Source organism: Eptesicus fuscus, chromosome 4 (assembly GCF_027574615.1).
Source record: "Eptesicus fuscus isolate TK198812 chromosome 4, DD_ASM_mEF_20220401, whole genome shotgun sequence".
NCBI classification, from domain to species: domain Eukaryota; kingdom Metazoa; phylum Chordata; class Mammalia; order Chiroptera; family Vespertilionidae; genus Eptesicus; species Eptesicus fuscus.
Window position 1 is genome coordinate 65,738,524 of NC_072476.1, and position 22,168 is coordinate 65,760,691.

Genomic DNA, 22,168 nt, shown 5'->3' on the forward strand with positions numbered 1-22,168 from the left:
GAGGCCCAGTGCATGAAAATTCATGCACTGGAGAGGGGTCCCTCAGCCCAGCCTGCACCCTCTAACAGTCTGGGAGCCCTCAGGGGCAGGAGGCGACCCGGCGATCAGGGGAAGGCGATGCCCCATCATACCTCTGCTGCTACCACTGCCGGCAGCGCAAGTATCAACTGGCCCTGGTTACCTGAGCCTCGGGCAGCCCTGGGTGGCTGGGCAGCTGCCATCTGAGGCTTGCCTGCACCTTGGGCCTGCCCTAGGCAGCTGAGAAGCTGACATCTGAGGCTTGCCTGCACCTCGGGCCGGCCCTGGGTGGCTGGGGGGCCGAGGGGACTAGGGGACTCCGGAAGCAGGAGCACGGAGTGGTAGGGCTCACCTAGTGGCAGGACTGGCCTTGCCACGTGCCTGTCGCCCCAGCAGGGCTGAGAGGACTGGGTGCTGCCATCTTGTGGCTTTGGGTGCCGCCATCTTTGAGGGCATGACAGTCAATTGGCATATTCCCTCCTTATCAGCTGTGGGTGCTGCCATCTTTGAGGGCGAGGCAGTCAATTAGCATAGTCCCTCCTTATTGGCTGTGGGCGCCAGTCAATTAGCATAGTCCCTCCTAATTGGCTGTGGGCGCCGCCATCTTTGCGACGGCATGAGGGTCAATTAGCATATACCCTCTTTATTAGATAGGATAGTATTGATTCATTTGGGTTATTAATCTAGATAATTTTCTTTGAAATATTATTTTTGTATATTGTGGAAAAGGTGTGCAAAAAAAGCAAATAAACAAGAAGCATCTTAGTAGCCTTAAATGTAGGACATTACTTAATTACATGGAAATTATTGCTTTGCTTAAAGGTCATATTTAATAACATTCAATATCACTCTTATGAAACAAGGAAAGTGATTACATTATTCAAGTCTTTGATATTTAAGTAGGAAGATAGAAAAGATTCTATTGGTCCTTTGAAGTTAGTTTATATTTTCTAAGCATATGTAATAAAAAGATATTCCAACTTAGCTTTTTGAACAAATGATAAATTACAAAGTAATTGATGATAAGGGACCTTTAGTTTGAAATTCATAGTAGTTAAATTCAAAATGCTATATTATATATGCATTTCATTTATGAGATGTATAGTCTGGAATGAAAATTTCCCTGGAAATCTAAAAACATATTGAGAAATCTAATTTTCAAAAATGTTGCCAGATATTCATTTATTGCCTATGGTAAATAAATCTATATTAAGGTGAAATCTGTTTATTTAACATGTGTAAATTTCAAAACATCTGAAACATAACAGCTTCCCTGTTATCCTGTTATTATTAATAAAACACTTGCATAAGCCAACTTTAAATTTTATTAAAACACAAACATTATTATTTTTCCAAATGATGCTACCTTTTATTTTTTATTTATTTTATTTTATTATTATTTTTTTAATAGTTTGTTTTCTAGAAGTATCTTTTTTAAAATAATATATTTTATTGATTTTTTACAGAGAGGAAGAGAGAGGGATAGAGAGTTAGAAACATCGATGAGAGAGAAACATCGATCAGCTGCCTCCTGCACGCCCCCTACTGGGGATGTGCCCGCAACCAAGGTACATGCCCTTGACCGGAATCGAACCCGGGACCCTTGAGTCCGCAGGCCGATGCTCTATCCACTGAGCCAAACCAGTTAGGGCAACCTTTTATTTTTTTATAATTTCTCCTTCAAATGACTGAATCTTTAAGATTATTTTTTTGAATGCATAATAGTCAAACAAAATTACCACACTGAAAAATCTGTTACTGGAAGCAAAGAAATTTTCACTCTATGATCCTAGTAGCATTCTGAATTGGGCCCCCACTATACCCCCTATGCCAGGAAGCTGCTTAGGGCCTGGTCAGTTCAGGGATTATTTTGTTGATATAGGTTCCTGAGGATAATTTTGCCACTGAACACAAACTCTTTATTTTCTGGGCATGCTTTCTTCCTGGAAATATATACTGCTACAGAAAATATGTATTCATTTCAGGTGTGCTGTGAAGCTAGACTAAAAATCAAATTGATTAAGTTTGTTCACTGGTATGTTTCTTTCCCTTTGGTTTGATCTGAGATTTATTTTCTCATTAATCTTGAACTCTGAGAAATATCTGGTCATAATAGAAAGTAACTTTGACACCTTAGCACAAGGTTTACTTCCATTCAGGCCAGAACTAGATACACATGGTAATTTAGTGGAATTGAGGCAGAAATCATGGAGTTGTTGCTCAAAAATGACTACCTGAAATCAATAATAATAATAAAAATCCTGTCAGTTTGAGTTACGAAATTCTGTATATCCTGCTAGATTGCAGTTTTTTTTAGTTCTGTAAACTACACCCCTTCTCAGCCCACCAAGCATTCCCGTGCCGGCCATTGCTCAACATTTAATCTACAGTCCACACACACAACTTTCGTAACAAATTAAATAAGGCATTCTTATTTAATTTTGTGGTATTTTTGACTAGTCAGAAAGCAATAGGTCCTGATTTGTATATTAGGCATTTAGAAATAGTGTTATGTATTATATTTATCTGTAGTATTTCAAAACTTTCTCATTGAAGTTTTTAATACGTCTGAGTATTTTATAAAATTGAGTGAAATTAACCCATATAGTAACTATATGGACAAATCTATCTGGCCAGTTTTCCATTTATAACTTGAGGAAAATTCATATTTTATCTATGAAATATTCCAAATGTAAAAGAAACAGAGAGCATACCAAAAGGAATAGTGGTGGATTAATGATGTTTATTAGCATCTTTTTTCTACTCTAGGAATTTTCTTTCATCCTTTGCACATTTTTCTAATTGGCTGTTTGCTTTTTCTTATTAATTTTTATATTCATAAATATAATATGCAGGGGCCTGATGCGGCGGGGGCCAGACATGGCGGGGATCTCCCTTTTCCGCGTCCTGCGCAGAAAGAGAGATGAACAAGGCGGCCAGGGATTGAGAAATAGTAGAAATAAAGAAAACAAGACGCAGAAATAGATTCATGAAGCTGGGGCTGGGTGGGGCGCCATCTTTCCTCTCTCCTGGAGAGGCAGCAAGAGGATGACTCTGAGCCACCCAGCAGGTTTATCTTATATCCCCAAAATCCAGGAAGTAACACCAAACCTTAGGATCAAAGGAGCTTATTTGCATTCTTAACTAGGCCCCAGCATTACTGGATTTACATATCTAGACCCGCCCCTGCTGACACCTGGGCTGCTCTGAAGTCAGAACTGATTAACATGTCCAGCCTCATTGGGGAAGCATGTTCCCAGGGCGTGACTCAGCCTACGCTGAGTTCAGCTGAATAATTAAGGAAATGCCCAGGTGCCTCCCAGGCGGCCCTCTACAATAATATAACAATTATTTATCACTCATTAGTAGCAAATGTTTTCTTCTAGTTTGTGGCTTTTTCTTACAGTTTATTTTGAGGTAAATGTAGTTTCATGGGAAATTGCAAAAATAATATAGTGAAGTCCCATGTACTCTTAACTTAATTTCTCCAAAACATTCTGTAGTACAATATTAAAACCAGGACATTAACATTGGTAGTGTGTGTGTGTGTGTGTGTGTGTGTGTGTGTGTGTGTGTGTGTGGTTTTATGTCATTTATCAATTGTGTCAATTTATTAAGCCAGAGCCACAATCAAGAGAAAGAATTTTTTTTTTAAGATTTTTGTAAAAATTGATTTTTAGAGAGAGAGGAATGGGGAGAGAGAGAGGGAGAGGGAGAGAGAAACATCAATGTGAGAGCAAAACATTGATCAGCTGCTTTCTGCATGCTCCCTACTAGGGATCAAGCCCTCAACCAGGGCATGTGCCCTGATAAGGAATGAAACAGGCAACCTTTCAGTGCACAGGACAATGCCCAACCAACTTAGCCACACTGGCCAAGGCGAGAGAAAAAATATTCTATTAACACAAATGGCTCTGTCATGCTGTCCCTTTATAGTCACATCTACCTCCCTCCTTCTCCATGATCCCTAAACCCTGGCAACTACTAATTTGTTATTTATTCCTATAATTTTGTTATTTTGAGAAAATTACATAAATTGAATCATATAATATGTGATCTTTTGAGATTAGTTTTTGTCACTTAGCATAATTTACTATATGGATGCCCATGCTTCTGTAAGTAAAGGCAGATATATTTCATCCTTTCCCGTCTGTATGCTTTGTATTCCTTTCTTGCTTTATGGCACTGGCTTACGCTTCCAATACTATGTTTAATAGCAATGAGAGTGGATATCATGCCTTTTTCCAATCTTGGCATGTAAGTATTAAGCCTTTCATGACTATGTATGATTTTAGTTGTAGGCTTTTTGCAGACATTTTTAAAATCAATTCTTAGTTCCCCTCTAATCTTATAAGTGGGTGTTTTGCTGTTGTCAAATGGTTTTCTACACCAGTTGATAGGATCATGTGATTTTTCTCCTTCAGCTTGTTAATATGGTGGATTACATTGTTTGATTTTCAAATATTGAGCCAGTCTTGCATCATTGGAATAAACCCCATTTGGTCATGGTACATTTTTTTTTCCATATGATGCTGAATTCTATTTGCTAATATTTTATTAAGGCCCTTTACATCCATATTCATGAGGGATAGTGAGCTGTAGTTTTCTCTCTCTCTCTCTCTCTTTTTTTTTTTTGGTATTGTCTTTGTCTGTGTTTGGTATCAGGGCAATATTAACTTCATAAAAGGTAAGGTGGACATGTAGATAACGGATTTGAAGTTTTTTTTTCTAATGTAAACATTTTTTTTTTTTTTTGGCTATACAATTCTCTCCCAGCCTTACTTTAGCTGTGTGCCACAAATTTTGATTTTAGTATATAGAATTAGTTTTTAAAGATAGTAGTTGATTAAATATATCAACATATATTTATAATTTTATGTATTCTCCTTAGTTTATTTTATTATATGTCTCTGTCTAGATTTTCTTTTCCCCTTGGGGAAGTACATATTTAAATGTTGGTGTCATATTTATCTGAATGCTTACTAACTTATACATATAGGCAGAGTAATTTGAAAATGTAAGCAAATGGAAAACATAGAAGAAATAACCCATGAATCTGTTTATTTTGATAATGATTAATTTTATTTGAAGAATTAGATAAGTTTTTTCCTTTTTTACCTACATATGAGTACTTTTTAAAATATATGTTTTTATTGATTTCAGAGAGCAGAAGGGAGAGGGTGATAGAAACATTAATATGAGATAGAATCATTGATCAGCTGCCTCCTGCATGCCCCTTCCTGGGGACAGAGCCTGCAACCTGGACATGTGCCCTGATTGAGAATCAACCTGTGACCTCCTGGTTCATGGGTCGACGATAAGTCACTGAGCCACACTGGCCTGGCATGGTTACTTTTTAATTATCTTTAATGTCTTCATAGTGCATACTTTGGAAACTATGTCATTTTGCATAATTATAGTTTTGCCATACTATCATTTCAGATAAAGAAGTTGGGGAGTGGACTTAAATATAATCATTGTCTCTGGAAAATTGTGCATCACTGACATTCAAATTGTAAGAAAAAATTCATTAGATTTAGTTAGCCTGTTCCTACTCAACTATAATGTCAAGCCTACATATAGATGAGCTCAGCTTAAAAATCAGAAAGCAATCAGGACTGAGTGAAAAAAAAAATACCATAAGTATAAAGGGAATGATGTTTACAGAGTTAGTTCAACTCTTTCCTGATTCAGATAAGCAATTTTCTTTTATGTTCACAAACAGCAGGGCTTATATTGCTTTTGTCCTTCTGCAAATTAAATAGGTACTACATTTTTATCTTTGCTAGTTTTTATTATTTTGTGTTTATGCCAAAACAAGGTAGGAAGCAAATAGTTTACTTAGTCTAAATTAAATTTATGTTTTGTTGTTTTTAAACTCAATTTGTATTTAGATGCCACATCAGTTTCTTCAACGAAATGCAGCATATACTTGCCTACTTATTATGTGTAAAAAAACTCTGAAAGATACCATCTGGGATATAAAGATCCAAAACACCCCTCAAGCCCTTTTAGTCATTTCTAATAATTCCAGATGTTCAGGTAAAAAGGAAGTAAACCTGATTTTTTTGGTTGTCATATCCAATTTAAGCATTGACAAGAAGTTACTTTGATTCTGAAAGGAGAAAATCAAGATTCCATAGTTTTTTCTAAGTGGAGATCACTCTACTTTCTAACAAAATGCTATTTTTCTGCTACTCAGCTACTCAGTGAGAATGTAACAGCAATGGCTTCTCAAATGATTGTTCACAAGAGGATGATTCTTATATTCTTTTGATAGGCAATAACTGTAAACAGATGGTACTCTGTGCAGGCAGACAGTTCCTTACAAATGCCAATTGAGCCTTAAGGCTCCTTCCACACTTTCCCGTGTATGAAGCCAAATCTCATATGACATAAAGGAGATGCCTTTCATGCTTCAGAATGCTGACTGATCAGTAAATACATATTTTTTTAGAATACCTTGGAATGATTATATATTTAACCTTGGCTCAAGCAATGTAAGAGTGTCTATACAACTTTGCTCTGAGTCTGTAACAACAACAATAAGCCATCACTCTTCAAAGTGGGTGTCTTTCATTTTGTTTATTGGATCCTATCTCTATTGGATAAGACAAAGCTGTAAAACAATGCCACTTCCAGAATACATTACTTGTGACAGTAAAGAAAATTGAAACAGACTCAGAGATATGGAGAAGAGACTGGTGGTTGCGCGGTTGGGGGGGTTGGGTAAAAAAGGTGGAGGGATTAAGATGTACAAATTGGTAGTTACAAAACAGTCATGGGAATGTAAAGGTACAGCATAGAGAATATAGTTAGTAATATTGTAATAACTATGTACGGTGCCAGGTGGGTACTGAAATAATCCGGGGGGGGGGGGGTTGGGTACTTTGTAAAATATATGATTAAGCACTTTGCTGTACACCTGAAACTAATACAAAATAATGTTGAATGTAAACTGTAATAGAAAAATATTTAAAAATAATAAAAAAAGAAAATCAAAGAAGGCTGGCATTCAAAGTTTTGTCTAATGTTTTGTCTAATGCACCACAGCACTGAGTATGGAATATAATGTGAAGTTTGGCTTTTCATCTGAAACCAAATATCTTTTCTTTAAGAGAAGCTCATCTACAGATCACTTAAAAACCAGCATTTCAGCCCCTAGCTGGTTTGACTCAGTGGATAGAGAGTTGGCTTGGGGACCAAAGGGTCCTGGGTTCAATTCTGGTCAAGGGCAAGTACCTCCATTGTAGGCTCCTCCCTGGCCGGGCCCTGATTGGGGCTCATGCAGGAGGCAACCAATCGATGTGTTTCTCTTACATCGATATTTCTCTCTGTTCTGCCCTCTATGTGGGATTTCTAGTGGCAAATATTTGAGAAAAGAAATTCTAAATGAAGAAAAAGAGATGGATATATTCTCAGATTATTCAGATTATTTGAATAGTTTCATTCAGTTAATCCTGATTCTAATTTTATGCATGAGGTCTGAAAAGTAGAAGATTATACTAGAAAATTATTCTAAAACATTCAGGTTCTATTCTTAGACAATGAGGAAATGTTGGAAATTAGAATAGGCTGATCTGTTTAATCAGATTAGTTTACATTACGCCTAACCAATTACCCCCCAAATTTCAGTGGCTTCATAAAGAAACATTTTTCTCCTGCTCATAGCATAGTTCAAGGTGGGTGAGTAGGAAGTTCTACTTCATATAGTCATTCAGGGATCCAGGCTTCTTCCACCAGGTCCTAGGGCTCAGTGTCCTCATTGAACCTTCTGTGTCTGACTTAATGTAAGGTAAGTTTAGGGGTCCAGGACTGAAAGAGCATTTCTTTTCCACCCACATTGTCTCAGAACTGATCCACATGGTCCCCTCTCCCCCATAATCCCAGAGAATATAGGGTAAGTAGTCTGGAAAAAATTGGAAATGGGGGACAGAGAGCTGTTGAAGGTAAAGAGGCCAATTAAAAGAGTAATTCAATGGTCTAGCATATTTAGGTCCTTGTTATAAAAATAACTACGGCAAACATTCTCAACTTACCTTTCTATCCACAATATTTTAAAGTAATCCTTACCTGAGTAAGGCAGTCCAAAAGTCAGGATAATTAGTTCATTTAATTTTTTATCACAATTACATATATTTGAATGAATGAAAACACTGAACAAGGAGGAAGTTTATATACTGATTTCACCTCTCAGTGGGGTGAGGACAAAATAGTGTGAAATCATTTGCCTATAAAGTCAGGAAGTTTTTTGGATCAGTCCTACCACTCATATCAAGTTCCATTCTTAGAAAAGGCTAAGTAATCCATAAAGCAGAGATGGGGTTCTTTACTACACACACTACTAATTTTGTCATTGGTTAATGTTTCAGACACAAAGATGATTATGTGAATTCTTCCACTTTTGTTTTTTATCTGTGCTTAAAATCTGGAGGTGGACATAGACAATAGTATTGTCTGAGATTGTTCACTTAATTATTCACTCACAGTGTGATTCAGACAGAGGATTACTATAGGAAATTGAGGCTCATACCCAACTGTTAAAGAGACTGAGGAAACAAACATCAGAAAAGCTTCCATCAAAGATCTCAGCCTAAAACATCAGAGTGGGTAGCTCTTAATTTGCCTAGCTGCTGCTTTAATATTCTAGAATCTCTGGAAAACTCCCACCAATTCTCTTGGTCTGCATTACTGACATGGGTGGTTTGCAAAAACCTGTCAGAAAGCTGCTGTGAACTGGCTATACCTGCCTAAAGGAATACAGATCCTTCTGCTATTGAACTGGCTATACCTGCCTAAAGGAATACAGATCCTTCTGCTATTGAAATCTCGTGCTAATGCCTTCACTGGAAAAACTCTAACCTAGAATCAAATAGGAAAGGGGATTCCTGGGCACCTACTGCATAGGTTCCTAATAACATGTTGAACTGAGCTGTTCTCCTTCCCCTAAAACACATTAATAATAATAATAATAATAATAATAATAATAATAGTTTTCAGCCCACAGTTACCTTAGGAATATTTTATTTTTAACAGCTTTTTAATAAAATATTTCCCATCTGTCTTTATTAACTTCATTTAAAGTGCACAGTGCTTTGCATTTTTATAAGTCTAGTGGGCCCTGTTTGTTAATTTATTAGAATAATGTTTTATTTCCTTTTTATACAATTTTAAAGCTGTTACTTATTAGTTCCCCCTTCCTCCCTCCCAACATTGAGAACATTTGCATTGTATGTGGTCATATTCATGGTCCACATTGCTGTCTGTGGAGTCAGTAAATGGAGCATCAGTTATATGTATTTCTATTGACTTTCTTCCCCTGGCAGCTATGCCAGAGTGACTTCAAAGAAACAAAAAGCAGAATAAAAATTAGAATGGGAGAGCGGAAAACAATTAACATTTACTTTAAAAAGCATGAGAACAGCCCATTCTTTTACAACTTTATATAAACTAACATAATTTATATGTAATTACACACATGAAAGTGTACATTTATAATTGGTAAAAATGCTTAAGTAGTGTTTTTGTTCACTTAAATTGTTTTTACTAAGGAGAAATAAATATTCAACCACTCCTTGTTCATTTACGGCAATTATAATTTGGCAATTTAATTGTTGAATATTGCAAATATCAGTATTTGATAGTACCAGTATATGTATTTATATGTATGTGTAATGTTTATAGACATATAAGTATGCACTACTTATAATATAATCGTTATATAAAAGAGCCAAATGGCCATTGGGTAGTGGCTCCTAGGCTGTTTGTTTCTTTACTGCAGATTGAGACATATTGGCTCAAAAGCCCACTGGTGCCAAACTCAAATTTTAACACATTAAATTAGCTTTAAACTAACCCAAACAAGTTTTTGGCATTTAAAGCCTGCCTGCTTTGCACACCCTGAGTAACCACACCCCCTTCTGCTGGCCATTCATAAGATAGAGCCTTGTAAGACTCCAAGTCACGATGGGCCGTTGGAGTCCTCTGACCCAGAGACTCCCAGCCATGCTGTTGAGCAGGGACTCCTACATATGCTAGCCTCCTCTGTTATCCCCATCTCCCCCAAAGGTTACCTTGTCCTCCTTGCAGTATGCTTCTGGATAACCTTATGCTGTGAGGGCCTAATCCAATAGAATTGGTGTCTTTATAAGAAGAGGAGGAGACACCAAGAGAAAAGGCCAGCCAAGGACACAATGAGAAGGTGACCGTCAGAAATCATAGAAGAGGCCTCATCAGAAACCAAACTCTGCCGGTACTTTGATCTTGGACTTCCAGCCTCCTGAACTGTGGGCAGATTCATTTCTCTTATTTAAGCCACTAAGTCTGTGGTATTTTGTTATGGTGGCCCTAGCAAACTAATACAAGTGCTGAGAATCAGTAAGATCGACATGAGAATTAATAAATATGTCAGTGCTCACTTTCTAAGCATGGCTTCTCCTCCCTGGATATTTATTCTTGTCTTACAGAGTGTCTTTGATTCATAGGGTCAGGGAATATGTCTGGGAAGTGTTTTCCATACTCTTGCATGTCCAGTGTCTTTCTGCTGCCTTTACATATAAATTGAGAGAATCCTGGACAAAGAATTCATGGCTAACTTTTTCAAAGTTTAATAAAGATTGCCTCACTGTCTCCTGGCATTTAGTGTGGCAGAGCAATCTGGGTCAATTGTATCTCACTCCTTTGTACATTATTTTTTTTCCCCTAGGTGGCTGTAGGATTCTTTTTTTTACTTCTTAACTGTGACAATTCCACTAGATATGTGTTTTGATATTGTTATTTTTTATTGATTTTCTCATATATAAATAACACCTACTCTCAGATTTGATAATGAGGTTTTATTACATGAAGAAAGTTTCCATTATTTATTTGATTATTCATTCTGCTCCATTTATTTTTGTTAAACTTTGGTAATCTGTGTTCTACAGGGCTTATTTTATATTTTATATTTTAATTATTTTGTTCTTGCTTTTGTCATCTTAATTCTTTTATTCCTTCTGATTGTTTTTTAGAAGAATTTCTCATATTTTCTTCTATATCATTAATTTGATTTTCTGTAATATCTAATATGATTTCCTCTATATAACATTATATATAAAAATCAGAAACCATAATTTAGAAATAAATAAAATATGTTCAATCATTCTTTATCTTAACATTCAATTTTACTAGAAATTTATTCTAGATGCATATGTGCAGTGTCTCTGTATGAACATAAAGTAGATGATAAACTTTTTTTTTGCTCTTGTAATCTATATCAAAGATAAGCAACTCGTAATCCTTACAGAAGTGAAGAGTGCATTGTTGAAAATTCAAAATTTCTCCATGGCTTGTGAAACCTCTGTCTTTACTCTTTCTTAGAGGGGACAATCTATCCCAACACTGCCACTCACTAGCCGAGTGATCGCTGAGAAATCACTTCAACTCTGTATTGAAAGGCCCTTCACTATAAAATGGGGCTGATAATAATAATGCTCATCTCATAGAATTATTTTAAAGATTAAGTTATCAGTACATTTTTTTCTTAATTTCTTAGCTAAGAGGAGTGTCTGGCATATTGTGGAAATTCAATAATCCTGGCATTGAAATGAAAAAAAAAAAAAAAAAAAAGAATAGTTTCCAGGGGGGGAAAAAAAAAGTTCTTTCTATCCATTGCTCATTTTAACTTGCTCAGTAGGGGTAGTTGTTTTCCACTAGTGCAAGTCTCATGACTTTTCTGGTCACTCTATGATAGTTAAAATAATTCCCTGGCAATTTAAATCATAGAATCTTATTTTAAGAACGGAAATGTTACAAATACATAAAGTTTCTTCTTTGCCCAGTTTGGTCTTGCTTCAGGCTCGATGTCCATGGTGGAGAAGATGGTATTGTGAGCCTCTTTCATATTTCCCGAGCCTGAGGTTTTCCTCCTTCTTTCTAGCTCAATGGCCTGGTTTTTGATCCATCCAGGGTTGGAACTTGGAATGGTGGAAGGTGAGCGAGGAAGTGCCAATGATAGGCAGCAGCTGTTGGGGACTCCCATAACTGTCCATATCACCAGGAAGGAAGAGAGTCATTCTTTTCCTCTTCACGAGGGCCATTGTGCAGATTTGGCACCACATGCTCCCCAGCACTTCAGAGGCAGTATCTATAGGAAAGTGTTTTGTCTGGAAAAGGTGGCAAAGATTCCTGTGCTAGAACCTGAAGGCAGCAGCCCTTAGCAGACAGGAGATAAGCAGCACCTTTGCCTGGCAAAATGGAGTGTGCAGGGCTGAAGCGGAAATACCCAGTTGTAATCACTAAAGAAGCAATAATGTGAAAAACGCAGGGGTGCCAGATACTATTGAAGGTACCATGGGGGAGAGGCTACAATGTCCAACAAAGGCTGTGCATTAAGTAGACACTACATTGGTTCTGAGACTACCTTAGGTTCCTTCAGGGTCTTCTATGTTTATTTTGGGAGACTCTGAAATAGCTATATGTTCAGATTTGTACAACTGAGAAAAAGACCCAGCCCCCAAGTGGAGTCATTAATATTATTATTATTTATTTTGTTCCATGTAGCTGATAAGGTTCTTCACAAATATAGGTTATATTTGGATTTCAACAACACCTGGTTAAAACACAAAAGTACATAATGGTATGCTAAAAAGTCAAATACAGCTACAATTCAAGTTGAGTCAGATATTCTAGCTAATTTCAAATTAAATGTTTTAGGAAGTTGTATTAATTTTCAGACTATCAAGCTACTGCTTAGTAATTTAGTGTTAACAAAGAAGATAAAGTGTCACTATAACTTCCAGAATTTTAGGTTTTCAAAATAATATAGCATAAGCACTTGCTTAGTGGTTGTTAGAGTTTTAAATTCTAAACACAGAAACAAAATATTTCTCTTTATTTTTTAATAAGAAGCATACATTATTTAAAAACCCTACAATTAGAAGACATTTGTACTCTTCTAGATTGTTTCTCAAACTTACAATTTTGTACTATATTGTTACAATAAGACATTTACTAAAAATTAAGATGGTTATGGTTCTTAGTTCAACTCTTCTGGCATTTGAATTAGTCATTTGCTCATGGATTATCCTCTTTTGACACACACTTATCAAAATCATACCAACCATTAAAACCATACTCAGATTCTCTTTCCTGAGAAATTTCTCTTGACCTTAACCTTTTGCATTCGGATGTCGAGATTAAAATTACTCTTTGAATGTATCAATAATTTGAAATATAAAAAAATCCAAATAAATAAGTTTGTATGAAAAGAAACTCCAGTTTTTTATTCTACTGCCGCGCTTTGTAAAATCTGGGGTATTTAAAAAATTAAATCCCGAGTAGAAGAAAGGAATAGAGAAAAAAGCAAGCGAGTGCAAAGGGTTAATAATCATAAATACATTCTTCTTCATAACTCCAATAATAACTGTGATGTATTTTATTTCATAGTATTTATTATGGAATGTTTGGTAGTGTAGATATCCCTATACCTGTCTTAGTTCTATTACCAAATTTGAGAATGCATATCTCCTGTGGTAGCTCTCCAGCACTGAGCATTGTAGATAGCTGATGCTCAGCAATACTTTTGAATACATAATTTTTGAAGTGCTTACAGATGACTAAACATTAAAAGTATGCAAGTAAAATTTTTTTAATATATTTTTATTGATTTCAGAGAGGAAGGGAGGAGAGAGATAGAAACATCAATGATGACAGGGAATCATTGATTGGCTGCCTCTTGCACGTCCCTCACTGGGGATCGAGCCCACAACCCCGGGATGTGCCCTTGACCGGAATCGAACCTGGGACCCTTCAGTCCACAGCCCGACACTCTATCCACTGAGCCAAATCAGCTAGGGCGCAAGTAAAGTTTTAGAATTTTTATTTAATAGAAGAAAGACAACACAGTAGGAAAATAGGCAAAGGATGGAAATAAGAATTTAATAAAAGAGCAAATCCAAATGGCTATTAAATGAATATGAAAGCATACCAAACCCATTAAGAGTTTTGGGAAGTGAGAACAGAGTCACAATGTGAGATTACTGCCCACTCACCAGACTGGCAAAGGTGAGAGTGACAGCATGACTTCTGGCAGTGATGTGGGCACAGCGATGCTTCCTGACCTTGCTGTGGGAGAGGGGCTTGGATGCCTTCCTGGAAAGCTATATGGCAACAGATTAAGAGTAAAAGAATAGCTTTTGACCCAGCAATTCTGCTTCTGGGAATGTATCTTTAGAAATAGGGAGATTGATTATCACAGTATTTTGCAGTGGGAAAAACTGGAAATAAGTAAACGTTCACTAATGGGAAATGGCTAATATATTTTAATATATCACTTGAAATTATCCTGCTATTTAAAGTTAACTCTAGCCAGGCTGGCATGGCTCAGTGGTTGAGCATCGACCTATGAACCAGGAGAACATGGTTTGATTCCTGGTCAGGGCACATGCCTTGGTTGCGGGCTGGATTCCCAGTGCGGGGCATGCAGAAGACAGCCGATCAATGATTCACTCTCATTATTGATGTTTCTATCTCTCTCTCCCTTCCTCTCTGAAATCAATAAAAATGTATTTAAAAAAAAAGTTAACTCTATAACATTTGTCTTGTAAAATAATGTTCAAAATGCATGAAGATAGTCTCCCTAGGGTCAGAGATTAAACTATAAGGTAAAGATTATCCCTGGCCATCCCACTGAGCCCTCCCCTCCCCTAAACTCTTCTAGTATTTGTATTCTCTAGGGTTTGATGACCTGCTGCCTTATATCTCTAGCTAGCTATTTTAATGTAAATATCTCTTCTTATTCCCTTGACATTCTATGTTTTCCCTTCACAATGTTAAGGCTTACTCTTTGTGCAAGGTAGGCAGACAGGAAGTATTTTTTGATTGATCAGTTGTTTTCCTGAGTGAAACTTGTTAATAGATGACAGGCCCCTAGGCCTTGGTATTTGTCAGTAAAACTGTTTCCGATTCTTGTCCATTGTGCACTCAGGGATGTAGCTACTCTATTCAATTATTCAATCATTTTGCTGAAAACTTGGAGAGTCTATTTGTTACACAACATAATAGAAATGTAAAGCCATTGCCATTAATAAATAACAGAACATATGTGTCTGTTTTCCAGCAGCAAGCGGAGTTTAAGTGAGTGTTCATGTTTTTCAAGATTAGGTAAATCACCGTAGACAAGGAAAATTACGCCATAGCTTATGCGATCAGATCAAAACAACAGTCATTTTCTCCACCAATGATTCCTATTAAATGAATTGTATGCTAACAGTTTCCAATAATGATTTGGTTTAATAAATTATGTACTCTTCATAACTTTTTAATGCACATCCTTCCAAGACTGGCCTGTCCCCAGAAGGGAATTTATCAAACGGCCTCTGCACTTCAGAAATAAAAGCAAAATGATTGAAATTGGAGCGGCTGAAGCATAACTAGTGGTAATGGGATTGGTCTTGCTTCACTTTCTCTGCCTGCTACCCACCAGAGAACTCTCCCACAAGTGGCTCAGTGTTATCTTTTTCCCCGAATTTTTGTTTTTCCCATAAGTATTAGATATCAGCTGCAGACAAGACAGTATGTGTGATTGATCTGCGTATGCTCTGTTGCACTGAAAATGTTATTTCTAAAATACAATCTGTAAAATGAGGCTGCTGAAACTACCTACACACCTACACACACAACTCTAAAGATATATAGGAGAGACAATAGAAAAATTTATTTTAATCTTGATAGTATAGCAAGGAAACATTAAAGAAGAAACAAATCAAAAGTGATATTAGCGATACTTTTTAGGTTTTGACACACCATCCAGAGTAGATTCCATAGGTTAGGATTTGCTTAAATCAGGAGAATGTCTGGCCCATGGGCCATATAAGACCCACAAAATCATTTGGTCTGACCCTGCCCAGGTATTAGGGGTGAGCTAATTAAATGTTTGACCAACTATAGCAGGCTAATTTTTAAGTTGATAATTTTGTATAGCCCTCGAATAATGTCATAAATATGCAAATGGCCCTTGGCAGAAAAAGGTTTCCCACCCCTGGCTTACATAGATGTACCATTCACTTGTTTATTTGTTAATCCTCACCTGAGCATATTTTTTCATTGATTTTTAGGGAGAGTAGAAGGAAGAGGGAAAGACTGAGAGAAACATTGATGTGAGAGAAACACATCGATGGTTGCCTCCTGCATGAGCCCCAACCAGGGCGGGCTGGGGAGGAGCCTGCAACCAAGGCACCTGCCCCTTGACTGGAATTTAACCTGGGACCCTTTGGTCTGTACGCCAGCGCTCTATCCACTGAGCCAAACCATCTAGGGCCACTTTTACATTCTAATCTAATTATCTAAAGCAGGGGTCCTCAAACTTTTTAAACAGGGGGCCAGTTCACTGTCCCTCAGACCGTTGGAGGGCCAGACTATAGTTTAAAAAAAAACTATGAACAAATTCTTATGCACACTGCACATATCTTATTTTGAAGTAAAAAAACAAAACGGCAAAAACACCCGCATGTGGCCCGCAGGCCGTAGTTTGAGGACGCCTGATCTAAAGCCACTGTTTTTTAGTATCTACTTTATTAAGGATTCAATCTGATTGAACAGACTACTTTCTATTCAAAAATCAACTTGATCTTTGGGAAGGTACCATATAATTAATCCCATCCATTTTGCATCACTTTCCAGTAGATAGAGAGGCTGTCCCTAATTTCATTGGAGTAGGAAGAAGGATTCTGGACTATGCATAGATGGCAAATTTATCTTGTAAAGCATAACACTGAAGGTAGAGCATTTTTCAGTGGAGTAGGTGGTACATCAGGTGATTTTTGTACTTACTACCCCATGTGATTAAGCCAACTCTGACATTTTAAAAAATTGTTACCATATCAGATTGTTAAAGCAAAATTAGAGATAATACTATGTGTTTGCCAAACCAATTTCTTCTTTCTCCTGGGCACATAACTTGACTGCATTTCCTAACTGACTAGGTGGTGTTATATGACAAAGGTCCAGGCATTGGAACGAAGCTCTTTCGTTCCTCATTACCTCTTTCTCTCCATGTCCTTTCTTTCCCCATTGCCAGGCTGCATGCAAGGAGGTGCTGCCACGCTGGAAGAAGCCTGGTCTGTGTCTGGCTGCATGGAGCAGAGAACTCTGCTGACCCAAATATGACTGCAAGGTGATTAAGGAATGATTTTCTATTGGGTTAAGCTACTGAGATCTTGGATGTTTGTTATGCAGCTAGTTTTTCTGACTAATACACTAATATAATAGTTACTAGGCAGGATACTTTCAGATGTAACACAAAGGCCAACTTATAATGTCTTAAGCAGTAAGGGCATTTACAATCTCACATAACAAGAAGTCTAGAGTTGGTTAAATTTCAGTGTTGATAAACTTAGTGACTCAGTTAAATCATGAAAGGTCCACATTTTTCTATCTTTCCACCCTACAGCTTCTTAAGTAGGTTTATCTCTTGATCACAAAACACCTCTTGCAGTTCCATACATCACACAGAGATGGTAATGGCCAAAGGCAGTAAAATGACATTTCTCCTCTTGTCTTTTTTTTAAAGAGTAAAGAAACCTTTCCCAGAAGCCACCCTGTAGACCTTCTCCTATGTCTCATTTCCCAGAATTGGGTTATATGCCTTTTTCTAAACCAATCGCTTGAAAAGGATAATGGTGCAGACTAATCATTATGCAGCTCTTGCAAACGTAAGTCTTCTCTGAAACACATGACCAGTAATACCTAAATAGAACAGGATTTTTTTTTAGCAAAGAAGAAAAGGCGGATAGCTTTCGGGCAACCAACAGCATACTAGTATACTCAGATTATTTAAGATTTGTAAAGTAAAAAATTGAGGATATACTCAATCTATTCTTGTCAGATAGATAATATAACAAAGTACTAGTTAAGGGAAGTGACTGAATAATGAAAAAATAGAATTGCAATTCATATATCCAAAATGAAGTGGCATTCAACTTCTACATATTAAAGATACGCATTTAATTGTATAAAAGGGTGATGCTGGTGAGGGTACTATAGCTAGCAACTTTGACATTTGTATAAAGACATGATAACTAAGCATTTAAAAATTGTAGATAGAAGTGGAAAACATGAAACTATATTTGTTCAAATTTTCTCATCTATAAAGCTAGATGGATGGATATATTTATTCAGTTTGTGTTATGACTGCATGAACAACATAGTATATTTTGATCATAGGAATTAAATGAACTGAAAGGTCAAGAAGGCAATTTAGAACTGTTGAGCCATATGCTATATAATGCAGACAAGGAAACTGAATTCTGTAGTGATGAAGTGACTTGTATCAGGTCCTATAAGAATCCGTCCCTGGAAAGGCAGGAACCACAATAAACTTTTATATACCTTTAGTCTAGAGCTCTTTCTAACACAGTATAATACTATTATCAATACATAAGCATCAGTTAGGAAAGTGGCACTTAAAGTAAAAGAGGAATACATTACCCATGTGCAAAGCAGCATACCTTGCAATTCTTAAAATAATGATGTCAAAATGTATTGAGCTATTCCTGGGCACTGTATTTAACTTTCTACATTGTAGTAGTTCATTTATTTGTCACAACCTTATGATGTAGTTTTTATTAATGCCCCCATTTTATAGGTGATAAAACTAGCTTTCAGGTTATTTTATTACCCAGTATCTATCTCTCATTTTTTAGAGTTGTGGACCTTTGAGGTGACAACTACAGGGGTATATTGAAACAAGACAAAGACTAATCAGGCAAATAATCATCTGACTGTTTTTATCTTTGTGCAGAATAGGAGCCAAAGAGAGACAAGCAGTCTAGCACCTCAAGTCAATCTTAATATTGGATATTTTTGAGAGTCTCACAAGAAACACCCTTTCCTAACACACAATTGCACAGTCTTTTATTATACTTTTTTTTCCCAACCCTGTATTCACCTACACAAGCCAATTGGAGGAAATATTTTTAGAGAAAACAGGACTAATCAACTTGGTCTTGCAATCTTTTATATTTGATGAGAGGTCCCTTTTCATTGTTTCCCTGTGTACTCTTGGAGTTTTTAATCATCAGTAAAGTCTTTCAACACTAAAGTCTAAGGTTAACTTTGATCTACCATGTTCTATGGTGATATTAATCTTCAGGAAAATACATGTCCAGCAAGGCCAAGATAATTTGCAATCCAAGACAATGCAATAGAGAGGGAGTGCACCAACCAGTACTAGGTGGCTCATTGTGAGAAACAAGACCAATGTCTAGTAGTCAATGGGGCTATGCTATCAATTGCCCACTGAAGTCACATCTACTTGCATTGTGCACTGATCAAAGGGTTTACTTAAGATTCTTAATGAATGAGTGTTGCTTTACTCTCCTTACCCATCTTTTGTGGCTGATGGTAAATAACATATCAATATTTTTGTCCTGCTTGTTGTATCTTTCTCCTACCTATGAGAAGGATTAGATTAATGGCCTAATGGAATTTTAGAATTTCCCCAGGTGGTCCAGAATATGCCTCAGAAGTAAAATAAACAATCTTGAAATTCTCTCATACACTGGTGCAATATAGCTTAAGGAATGTTTTTATTTCCATTTATATGGGAAAATCTTTTTTATGGAATGGCCTTGAACCTGATCCATCCCAAAAAGATCTATTTTTCTTTAGGTGTAACAATTACTCTTTTTCTACAAGAATAACTCATATCCTAGCATTTTTAGGGGATGTCTCTTGGAAAGATGCCTGATGGCATCCCAGCCTGCCCTAGCAAGAGGCTATATGATGGTAAACTATGGCTTTTGTCATTAAATATCAGCAAATAAAATGGCTTTTATTTGTCTCTCAAATGCAGGTATATGTAATTATATTTGCAAAGTATAGATGTACAAAAAACAGCTACTCTATTGGCCTATTTCATTTAACATTTGTATATGCCTGGCTACAGAAAATTATCATTAAGGAATGACAAGAGAGAAAAAACTTTAGAGAAAGCTAGAATCACTATTATATAAACTAATTCCTAATGAATGGCACATATGGATTCTCTGAAAATCTTAGTGAGAGGGCAATGATGTGCCTAGAAGAAGGATGCAAAATAGAATATGTCTTTGGCATATATAACAGTGGTGTAGGTGTTTACATTGTTGGCCTCCTTGGTCACTAGTATATGAATATCATCAACAACACAAAGTCCTTGGTAGTATGTCTCCAATGACAATGATAGTGCCTTAATTCCATTTGTCATCAATTTTTTATTTGAAAATGAGAGAAATCAGAATTAGCATATTGACTTTTTCATGTACTAGTTCATATTTTTATCATGTTTCCTTTTAGTCAGCATAGACAATCAAAATGGAATTGGATTTTTGTTGATTTATGTGTATCAAATTTTGACTTGTGGCTATTTAGATTTGTGTGCATATGTGTATGTGCATGCAAATAATTATTTTCACAAACATATAAGCATATAGACCCTGATACTGTGAAAAAATTAAATTATAAGAACTAGAATCAGAGTTTAGAAATTAATACTGAAGTGTTTAGTCTTGGTTAATAAAGAGGCTTTAAAAAGCTACACTGTTGATTCTGTTGTCTCCTCATCCCAGATAGATAATTCATAATTTTAGGATTTCAATTAAAGAGTGGATTCCATAAACTTATTAGATAACCTTTTTTTCTGTACTAACTAACTCTGGAAATGAAAAGTATTATTCTGTATTTAATTTCTGCTAGTTATTGTTAAAATGTTTGCTCCCTTTTCTGATTTCATGAAGAAAGCTGGTCCCAAAACGCTTTTTAAACATATGGCCACATTTGTCTTATTTATCAATGTTTCATCTGTTATAGTAATTGGCATGTAGTAGGTACTTGACAAATACTTGTTGAAAATATAAATTAAAAACTGAAGTCCACATTTTAATCAGTTTCCATTATTTGTTCCTCACAGCCAAATAATTCCAATTCTTGTACAAGTCTGCAAGACCATATCTGCAATTCAGAAGTTCCAAAATTTCTTGCAACATATTTGGAGAAAATCTTAACCTCAGATGAGCTCACTTTTTTTTAGTGGTTAACTTTGATCTGAACTAACATAAGCATATTTATATCATTTAGTAATTGCCCTGGATATGCATCAGCATGTATTTTGTTGTAAAAATATTAATGTCATGCTGTCCCTTACCCTACTTGAGTGTTACATAACATAAAAATGTATGTGCTATTTTCCCTCTGCACATACCTCTGAAATTCTATGCATAGCCACATCTAGCCTCAAAGGCTTTAAGGAAGACATTGGAATTGAATTACTATTATCTCATCTTTTTAATTATTTTAGACAACTGTTTGCAAATTTCCTATATAATGTTCTAACAAGATAGCAAACAATCAATACCCACAGATCAACACCAATGTATCTTGTTTTCTTATAATAAAACTAGAGGCCTTGTGCCCAGAATTCATGCACAGGGGGAGGGGGTTCCCCTCAGCCCAGCCTGCACCCTCTCTAATCTGGGACATCTCTCTCACAATCCGGGACCGCTGGCTCCTAACTGCTCACCTGCCTGCCTGCCTGGTTGCCCCTACTGCCTCCCCGCCCCCCCCCCCGGCCGGCCTGGTCGCCCCCAACTGCCTTCCCTGCCAGCCTGGTCACCCCTAACTGTCCCCCTGCTGGCCTGGTCTGCCAACCCCCTGCCAGCCTGGTCGCCCCACGCAGCCTGTTGTTCAGTCGTTTGGTCATCCCTCACTAACACCCTGCCAGCCTTGTCACCCCACGCGGCCTGCTGTTCAGTCGTTTGGCCGTCCCTCACTAACTCCCTGCCAGCCTTGTCGCCCCACGCAGCCTGCTGTTCGGTCATCCATTGGTTGTTTTGTTCATGATGGCCCCTGGCTTTTTATATATTAGGATTATATGCCAAGCTTTTTCTAAGATTTCCACATCTTTGCTCTTTGACCCAGAAAAACGCTGATAAGAAGGGGGCAATTCAGCTTCTATGACCTTCAGTTTTGACCTCTCTTTTGAGAGTGCTAACAAGAATGTCAATTAATGTCAGTTGTGATAACAAAGCTTTATGATTTTGACAGGGTATTATTTTTTAAGAAATGGATTGTCTCACCTATTGATTTCAGATGGAATTATAATGAAGAAGCTGTAGGGTAGTTATTTTGTGTTCAC